Below are 10755 nucleotides of genomic sequence, written 5' to 3' on the forward strand. Positions count from 1 at the left end.
CTCTTGGTACCTTTGTATAGTCTGCATGTAAATATCTTGTGTACTAGCACTAGAGTTTCTTTGTGTGTCTGCACCTACATGTTCTCAAAATAATGTTAGAAAAACAATGTTAAAGATGTATTTCTTAGGACACAATTGCTGATAGCTGTTTTTACAGGAAGTGATAAAGAAGATTTGTATAGTAAGGAAGTAAGTGGTGTCCCATTAATATAATTGTGAAGGGCTATTCATCACATTATAAATAACTTCTGTGATTGACGTAATTAATCTATATAAAGAGATTGAGGATTTAATGAATAGAAGATTTAACTGATGCGCCTCTGGTAAAAAGAAACTCCTACAATGAAATCCAATTGCAAACAGAATTTGCTCCAAATCTCTTCCACACTGGGAACAAATTGGCAATGTGACAACATTTACATAAATGGATAATAAATATTATATTTGCCTGACAGTAATGAAGGCAGGTACGCCTGAGGCATTAAAGTGAATGTGGAATGAGTAAAACAAAGGCTATTCCCTGATTACATTCCTGTAGGTTAATGTTATGCACCTAGCAAGCTAACTGCTTGACAACATGCCTTAATGTTGTTAGATACTGGAGAGACTATTTATCATGAAGCAGGTGTTTAAAGGCTCATCATAGACCTGAACACTACACAACGATTTCTTATTGCATTACTGCTGTCACAACTAATACTATTAGTCTTGACAATCGTGACGTTAACAATAAAGTGTCTGAGAAACAGGCTCCATTCAAAGGAATGAGGGCTGTTTTTCCATACAGGTCTCACATAGGTGTGAACTTTGCCTTACAGTGGTTGCTAACTTAAACCTCATATGTCAAGAAAAACTAACTTCAGCGACAAAGAAAGAGCATTTGAGTTCAAGTACGAGAGGTTAACACATTTGCGATGATTTGCAGAGGGTGCATTAAGTAAGCAACGCATATTTCGTTGTTCTGATTCATATGAAAACAACATACAGGGTGGAGATGAAGAACTTTCACTCCACCAGGCCTGGTATGTCCATGTGTCAGAATAGCTCAGTTTATTATCACTCTTACAACATAGCCAGAGACCAAAGAAAAAAAACTGATAACACCAGTGGCTTATCTGTGATCCAGTATCATGAAACGACTTAAAATGACACAACTATCGATATTGAGAATGTACTGTTATGGTAACAACTTTTGTGAATCAGGCGACACCTAATTAACATTTCAGTAATCTAGTATGTATAATTCAACAGGCATCTGACAAAAGCTGAAGCATCAAAAGAAAAATATATTCAGAATAAGGTCGATACTCTGATTATCATGTAAATGTCAGTGTTTAATTCACCCGAGTCATTTGCCAACCAGAATAGAATACAACAAGAGTCATTAAAGCTAAATCCTCTTCAACACCCAGCAGGGACAAAACTATGGAAATCTGGGATTTAGTAATACCAAATATATAAAGCCATTTGTATGGTAGCCAGCTTTACATTCACATTCCTCTTCTTAAAATTATCTTTTTGACCATTTACAAAACTCAATTTGAGGATTCATTTAAAACTCTTTTATTGACTTTTAAAGCCCTCAATGGCCTGGCCCCGCCCTACCTCTCTGAGCTGTTACACGCCCACTCACACTCTCAGGTCAGCTGATCAGTTGCTCCTGAGGGTGCCAAAAACAAAGTCAAAGCTCAGAGGGGACCGTGCTTTCTCTGCTGCCGCCCCTAAACTGTGGAACTGTATTGTATGTATCTCTCTGTACAGCACTTTGGTCTGGAGGTTGTAAAGTGCTTTATAAATAAAGTTGTATTGGATTGGAAAAGCTAAAACCCAGATATTTTTGACAGTGTTTTTGTTAGTTTTGCTAATATATATATAATGATAATGATAGGGACAATTGACATAATCATTGTCTATGTGTTGAATTCCTCCTCAAACGGTAACTGATCCATCATATAATTCATACTTGATGTTGTATTTATTTCCAACAAATACAGGGTTCCCCTTAACATTTCATTATTTTGTCTATGAGAAACGATTATCTCCAGTGGAACAAAGAGTAATTGTGTCTGAAGTTGTTCCTTATAATGTTTGCAATTGTTACTTTAGTTGTATCCTGTTGTGCAGTGAGAGTTCCTATATATGTTGTGTGCTCAAACAATCACAGCAAGATATTTGGATGACGTTCTCCAGAGCCATGAACAACATAATGTCTGATATCGTCCTATGAAGTTGCGTACCAAGAGTCTGTATTTTGAGAGATTTCTGACACAATCTTTTTACTCTTAAGTTCTTTGCTGCCTTGTTGTCAGTAGCTGAAATGCTTGCTTGTTTGCTTTTTGTTTTCTACATACGCTCAGTAACCAGAAAAACAAACCCCTGTTTAGTGCGACCTTGGTTTGAACCACTTTTCCACACGAACGAATGCTCTTTAAAACTATTGTTCTGATATTATGTGGTAAGACATGATGGTATGAAAGAGGTATTGTCTCTTTCCTCACAAGATGATGGCTGAATGTCAAACATGCTTTACCCTCAGTGTCCCATGAATGCCGCTCTGATCTCGTCTACTATGTGTTTTAATGTTTGTGTTCTAAAGGCCAATCGTGCAATATTCCCATAAAGGCAATACAAGTTTGAGTCACTCCTTCCTTTGGGGAAACGTAATATCCATGATCAGATGAAGCTGGGCTGTTTCTGAACAGAAAATGAATGAATGGTCCTCTTCAGGGACAGAGTGTCTATTTCTCTGGTCACTGAGTATATGTCAACTTTTGTTGTTGTTTTGATAACATGTAGAAAATATTGAATCAATGGAAATAATAATTGTGGTTGTGTTTACGCTTGAAACAAAATTGTCCATCTAATTTCTGTCTTGCCTTTGTACCAAGAGATATTTCAATGTGCCCACACTGTGCCAGGGTGCATCGGAGTACTTGTTAACAGAAAAATGTCCAAATGGTCATTGATAAAGATATTTGTCTTAACTCACAACAATAAAGTACTAAAATCTCTCTTCTGCACAGCATTTGATTCAGTGAAAGTGCATGCAGTGAGTGCATGCATATGCAATACACACATTTGGAGCGTACAGTCTTCCACAACTGCTGTGCCCTAATACGGAGGGACGATCGTTCCAGTTAGCTAGCGAACAGGGTACTCATAGTATCTGGTTCTTATGGGACGCTTTGCCATACTTTGCATTGGGACATACTCAAAATAACGTAAGTCAGAAGTATGAGAATTGAGACACGATATCGGCCCAAATCTTCAGGTAGGACTGTCTGTTAAACCTGATGTAATTGTATTTCATTCTAATGAAATACGTTTATTTTCACATAATCTCATGAATCATTAATTAGCTTTAAGGTTAACAAGGAAGACCGTTAATGTAAAAAACAAAAGGTGTACCCTAAACAGAATAAAAGTTTAAATTGGTCAGTAAATAAACATACCATGTTTATCACCATTGCTAAGGTTTTCAAATTAAATGTAACCTTATTTTTGTCATGAGATGAAGCTGGTACAGTATACTGCTGTTAAACTGCTTCCTCTGTTAGTGGGACTTTACAAATAGAAAATAATATTATTTTGCAATTGACATGCTCAAGTGCAGTTTATACAGGCAACATGCGAAGCGTTGACATGGAGATTATAGCTAATCACCACCTAAAAAATAACAGAATAGGTTTGAAATATTGAAATATTAAAGTGTGCAAAGAGCAAGTCAAGATGAATCATATAAAAAGGAAGAGAGGAGGAAGGAGAGATTGAGAACACTTCTCTAGAAAAGAGGTGTAACTGTAGAGGAATTCAAAAAGAGTACGGCAGCTGCTGCATAATAGTGAGCAAATGCAAAATACAGCCAGTGTACACAGAAATGTAAAGACTGTGAAAAAACACATCACAAGAGATAAATGATCATGTGAGTCATGTTCTGATTAATTTCCTACTCATATAGTATACATTTTTTAAAATAAATTAATTGTACATTTCCAAATCCTTATCCGAAATGGTTTCCAATCACAATGTTTTTGTTAGCACATGGATATAATCTGTGAATAAATGGAAGAAGCCATTTCTATTTCATAATTTCAAATGAAAACCAAAGCATTTCTTACATCTCTCTGCTGTCTAAAGGAGGATTTTGCCAAAGCATTAAGCTCAATTGGAACCAACGGTTTAGTTTTAGTATAATGCCATTAAAGTCATATTGTCATATGGATTCAATAAACCTAATGATGTGACAATGTTCAAGACTAGATTAAAAAAATGAAAGGAGGAATAGTCCTAAAGTGTGAAATAATCTAAATGTATATCCTGGCAGCCAAAGATAACACCAACATATCAATTTCTCTAACAGGATTAGGAACCTTACAAATTACTTCCTTTGATAAAAAATAAATAAATGTTCATATCACTTTTATTTACACTTAGTTTAACATCACCTCACCCAGATTGTTCAAAACATTAATTATAATGTGAATACAGCTTTCCTCTATGGGAAGTCAAGATAATACGGTCACTTGTTTTGTCGACTGAGTCAACCAGGATCTTAAATTGTATAACTGATATCAGAATGAGAGAAGATGTTTGTAATCTTTTTCAGGTTTTCTTAAATAAATGTCATGACAGTCCGGTGCTAACAGTACACGACGACCCCCCCCCCCCCCCTTGTGTGTTGAGGGGGGGCTCAACACACAACTTTGCTTGGGGCCACAAGTTGGCCAGGGGCAGCCCTGGGAACTAGTTCTGCAGGTATTTACCATGGATGTATTAGCAAAGCTTGTTATGAAGCTTAGCGCAAGTTCAATAAGGAAGACCTAACACGAGTCACTTACACGTCACTCGATGGCTCCCTTCCCCCCTCATTAAATATGAGGGTGTCACCCCTCAGCAGCCAATAGCTGCACATGCTAAATTCCTTAAATGCCTGCTCTTCCTCCCTGTCAGTTGTCATTTGCAGATGACCGCAAACAGTAGCAGTACGACTACCCCTCCTCGTGAGAAAAAAACAAAAAACAAACAGAAACTAGTGCAAGATGTCCAACTCGGACAATTCAGACGAACCTGGCATGGATATCTTTGATCCCGGTTCGACTCCCCACAGCGGCCTATCATCGGAGGTAGACTTCCTCATCGCCCGACTCCAGCAGCAGGGCATCCCCACAGCTCCAGGCCTCACTCTCTCGCAGCTCCGAGAGCTCTCGGATCAGGTCTCCAGCGCAGCTCCCCAGCCCGGGGAAGCAGCCCCAAGCAGTTCCCCAGAGAGACCAAGGCGAGGACGCGGCCGAGGCCGCGGAGGAAAAAGGACCAGGAAATCGAGCCCTCCAGGACCCCGTCCGCCTCCCAAGTCCACCCCTTCCCAGGCTCACCAGGCCGGGAGCGGGGAGAATAGCGTGGCCAGCGCCCTGCAATCCCTGAATAGCTCCATAAGAGCCATAGATTCTCGCCTTCAGGCCATTGAAGACTCCGGCACAGGAGCGTCAACGTCTGTCGCACTCAGAGCAGCGCTCGCTGCCCCAGTCCCGCTGGGGTTTCCAGGTCAGGGCGTTCCTCGCATCCCCGCGGAAGCTCATCCTTATTCTCTGGCTTCGGCCCTCCCAGCCCCCCCTGCAGGTAGGCCTTTTATTTCCCAAGCCGCTAACATCTCCACACGGCTTAGGTCAAAAATTCTTGAAGGGAAGGATGTTAACCTGCTTAGCCTTATTCTGCCCTCCCCGGAGTGCGATAAAGCCATCGCTACAGGAGGAAATATAACCGCCGTCTTTAAGACCGCAGACCCCAGGCTCATCAGAGACGTCAGCGTAGGGCAATTCATGGTAGCTTTCGGCATATTCCGTGACGTAATATGCTCCGTCTACCCTGAGAGAAGAGTAGAATTAGACGCATACATGGCCATTATCGGAGATATCAACCTTAGATACGGGAGATCCATCTTCTACCAGTACCATAAAAGCTTTTCCAGTAAAGGAGCGCTTCATCTAGCGCATAGCAATATCCGCCTCGACTGGTCAGTGATGGACATCGAGCTGCTCGTGATGGCTACCGGCGGGCAATCCGCTATTTCCTGCAACAGCTGCGGAGCGCAGGGTCACATCGCTGCCCTCTGCCCATCAGTGCCTTTCTCCGCGCCCAGAGCTTCTCACACGCAGTATTCTGGAATCGATAGACCAAACCGTCAGTTTCTGCAGGGAGGCACACCCGAAGTCCGTATGCCCCAGGCGCAACCAAAACCTAGTAGCTCTGCGCCAGAAACCTCGTGGTGGAAAAACATTCTGAAACATCACCCCTCCACTCCCATTAACATCCCTCAGCTAGCAGCTGCGCTATCCACCCACCCAGATTCCGTGTTCGTGGACTATCTCCTGTCAGGGCTCTCCCAAGGCTTCAGGGTAGGGGTCCTCTCATCTCCCACAGTTACTTTCGTAGCAAAAAATCTTCAGTCAGCCGTTAAAGAACCTAACATAGTCTCCCAGCTCATCGACAAAGAACTCCAAAAAGGATATATAATCAGTCCCTTTAGCTCCTCCCCCTTCCCAGTGTTCCGTTCAAATCCCATCGGAATAGCCACACGCAAGTACTCCGGAAAGAAAAGGCTGATTTTCTATCTGTCCGCTCCCCGTTCCGGCCCATTTTGCAGCGTCAATAGTATCATCCCCTCAGAGCAGTTTTCCCTTCACTATGCCTCAGTGGACAATGCAATCACATTGATTAAGTGCACAGGGCACGGAGCGTGGCTCTCCAAAGCGGACATTACCGACGCCTTCAAAATCATTCCTATTCACCCGTCCCAGTGGAATCTGTTCGGCATAAAGTGGGAGTCCAAATTATATTTCGCTGTTCGCCTAACGGGTGCAGAAGCAGCCCCTGCATTTTTAACTCCTTCTCGGAAGCGCTCTGCTGGATTCTGCTGAATATAGTTAGAATCCCCTCCGTCCTTCACCTACTGGACGACTTCCTCCTCATAGATCCGCCACAGGACAGCTCAGGGACCTCACTAGGCAAACTAAAACACTGCTTTCAGGAGTTAGGCGTCCCCCTCTCCAAGGAGAAAACGTTAGGTCCCAACACAAGCTTAGAGTTCTTAGGCATCACCCTCGACTCTATAGAGATGAAGGCGTCTCTCCCCTCAGACAAACTGCAGCGCATCCGGGACATCACTAAATCATATTGCGAGCAACACAACATCACAAAACAACAGTTGCTCTCCCTTCTAGGACACCTCAACTTCGCCATGCGCGTCATCCCCCAGGGGCGCTCGTTCATCTCCCGCCTCCTGGACACAGCATCAGCGGTCGACAATCTTCATGACCGCGTTCTCCTAGACGAAGGCTGCCGCTCAGACTTACGTTTCTGGTCTCTCCTGCTCGCCCACTGGAACGGAGTTACTTTTTTCTATGATGACCTCGTGTGTTCCTCTGACTCAATCAGGTTCTCCACGGATGCCGCCCCCTCCGTGGGTTTTGGGGGCTTCTTTCAGGGTGAGTGGTTCGCAGGGTCCTGGCCCCCGTCATTCCCTAATCATGCCTCATCCTCCGCTCTGCACGAGATATTCCCGATCGCTGTTGCATGCCACGTATGGGGTCACCTGTGGTTCCGTAAACGCATCTCGGTGCTGTGCGACACAACCAATCAGTGGTTGAAATAATCAACAAGGCGCGCTCCCAGTGCAGCGACATCATGCCATTCATGAGAAGCATTACGCGTTCCTCCATAATCCACAACTTCATCATCACAGCTCGCCACATCCCCGGTCACCTCAATGTCGTCGCTGACTCCCTCTCTCGCTTTCATTTCCAGACATTCCGGAGCCACTGCCCGGAAGCCAGCTCACAACCAGTCGGAATCCCTCCACTTCATCTCCTCTCTCTGCACTAATCCAGAGTCCCCTAGCTCGGCACCTCGAGTCTGCCAGATTCTACATGAGAAAGGGCTTAGCCGCATCCACCCTCAGATCCTATGATTTCGCATGGAGAACGTTCGCTTTCTTCTGCCGCTCAGTACATGTTCCCCTCAAACCTGTCCTCATCTCCACCGTGTGCACCTTTATGGGCTACTGCACCACTGATCGACACCTCAAACCCCAGTACATCCGAAGCCTCTTAGCAGGAATTCAATGTAACGTTCGCTGCTCCGATCCTAGCATTCCCAGCCTATTCTCAAACCCTACGGTTAAACTCATCCTTAAAGGGCTGTATAAGACATTTCCCCCGCTGCAGACCCGAGGCTCCCCATCACGCTCCCCGTTCTGCACCTCATGCTGTCCACACTCAGGAAAGGATTATTCTCCCCCTACATCGACGCGCTGCTCAATGGCGTATTCCTACTAGCCTTCTACGCGCTCCTCCGACCCGGGGAATTCACCACAGCTTCCCTCACGTTCGACCCCAGTCAAGACGTCTGCCTCTCCGACCTAGTCTTTAACACCAACTACTTTAGTCTTAGCCTCAAACACTCCAAATGTGGAGGAGCCTGCTCAGTCATCGCAGCTCGCATCGATTCCCCGTTCTGCCCTTTTACTTCCATGATTAAATTCCTGGGCTGCAGACCCCCCACCAATCCGTCCTCACCACTTTTTCTCATCAAAGGAAATGCCCCCTTAACGCTTCGCCTGTTCACCTTCTACCTCAAGCAAGTCCTCACTAAATCCGGCCTATCACCCACATCATACTCAGGACATTCCTTTAGGATAGGCGCAGCCACCTCGGCTGCCAATCAAGGTCTCTCCACCTCATCCCTTAAACAACTAGGACGGTGGACCTCCTCCGCCTTCGCAACCTACATTCGCCCAGACATCAGCACCGTACTGGCTTCCCAAAGATCTCTCAGACCCTAACTATGGTATCTATGCATATAACTGGTGGTGGCTCATAAACACATTCACAAGTATACATGTTTCACTAAGGTTCCTGATATTCAAAACTGCATTCCTGTCCTAATGCCGCGGGCCCCGCCCACGGGGAATAAAGTCTCGTCTCACGCTGCAACTACATGTAACGGGCTTCATCTCCGGCACACAGGTATTTCATTCCCAGGCCTCGCTCAAACGTATCAGTGTAAAATGTATTTCCTGCACTCAGGCGTGGACTCGGGCCACCGTACACCCCTGTGGCAGTTACAAAACAAAGAAAATAAAGAAGGAAAAGAAAGAGATATCCTGTGAAGTCAGGCGTGGACTCAGGCCACCGCACACTCCGGTGTCAGTTACAAAACAAAGGAGAAAGAGAAAAGAGTAAAGAAAAAGAGATATATATATATTCATATATAGCCTGCGAAATCAGGCGTGGCGGAAGGCCACCGTACACTTCGGTGTCGTGGACGTTGGGCCACCGTTACAAAACGAAACCGCTCGCTCCTCGGCGTAGTCAAGCCCTGCTGGCCAGGCATGCGACCCGCAGGTTGTTTTCAGGTAAGACCGGCACTGATTTCGGCAGTCAGAGTCTCAGCATGACCCGTAAGCTCCGGCAGTGATTCCGGCACTATGTCGCTCATATACGTGTTAATCTATTATCTTTCCTTCCCAGATCACCAGTCACCCCACAAGGTAAGCAACTCAGTTCATCTCAGTATTTCATACTTCACTGGTTTTGGGGATTTCATCGGAGCGGTGCTTTCCCTCCTGAATGATTATCCTGCAAACCGGGGCCTAATCGCCAAACACCATTACATTCTCCTGTTGTATTATCATGGCAATCATTTTATTCATATGACGTGTAAACAATAAATATGTAATTCTTACATCACGTCTCTCCGGTTTGAAATGAAGCTTAGCGCAAGTTCAATAAGGAAGACCTAACACGAGTCACTTACACGTCACTCGATGGCTCCCTTCCCCCCTCATTAAATATGAGGGCGTCACCCCTCAGCAGCCAATAGCTGCACATGCTAAATTCCTTAAATGCCTGCTCTTCCTCCCTGTCAGTTGTCATTTGCAGATGACCGCAACCCGCCTCCACCCCTCTCGCCTCCAGTCTCCTCCAGGACAAAGCTAAACCTTCCTTCTTCAGACCGGTCTCACCTACTCAGCACCACCACCAGTGTCTAGACCCCGGGGATTTAATCGGAGCGGTGCTTTCCCTCCTAAATGATTTTCCTGCAAACCGGGGCCTAATCGCCAAACACCATTACATTCTCCTGTTGTATTATCATGGCAATCATTTCATTCATATGACGTGTAAACAATAAATATGTAATTCTTACATCACGTCTCTCCGGTTTGAAATGGCGATGACAATCAGTCATTTGTGCTGACATGTGTGCACCAAATTATAAAAGTAATTCTTCCAACAGTTTCACCCAAAAAACTAAAAGCAGCCGACTTAATGGGGAGTCATTCGGGTATATTATCTATAAAATATGAATGCATACAAGGCAATTCATACTATTGCTGTTCAGATATTATGTTGACAATGAAGTGAAGGACCAAGAACCAAGATTCAGAGAGACACGGCACTAGCAAGGTAACAAACAGCAAAAAATGTCGAGTATGAGCCGTTAAAATGCGAGAATGTGTAGCTTTTTTTCTGTTTGATATAACTACAACAGCCATGTTATACTCAAAAGGCAGACAATACTGGGTCACACACAGTCCACACATCCCTTTACACTGACCATGTCATTTATATCCTGTCTAATACCCCAAGAGGGATTATAAAAAACATTGTGTGTATAAATAAGTGGGTAGCAAAGGATTATACAACATCCCTATTAATCAAGTATCTACATTGTTTTTTGTGTATACTGCATATACGTGTA

The sequence above is a fragment of the Pseudochaenichthys georgianus genome, chromosome 9, assembly GCF_902827115.2.
Source record: "Pseudochaenichthys georgianus chromosome 9, fPseGeo1.2, whole genome shotgun sequence".
Taxonomy (NCBI): Eukaryota; Metazoa; Chordata; class Actinopteri; order Perciformes; family Channichthyidae; genus Pseudochaenichthys; species Pseudochaenichthys georgianus.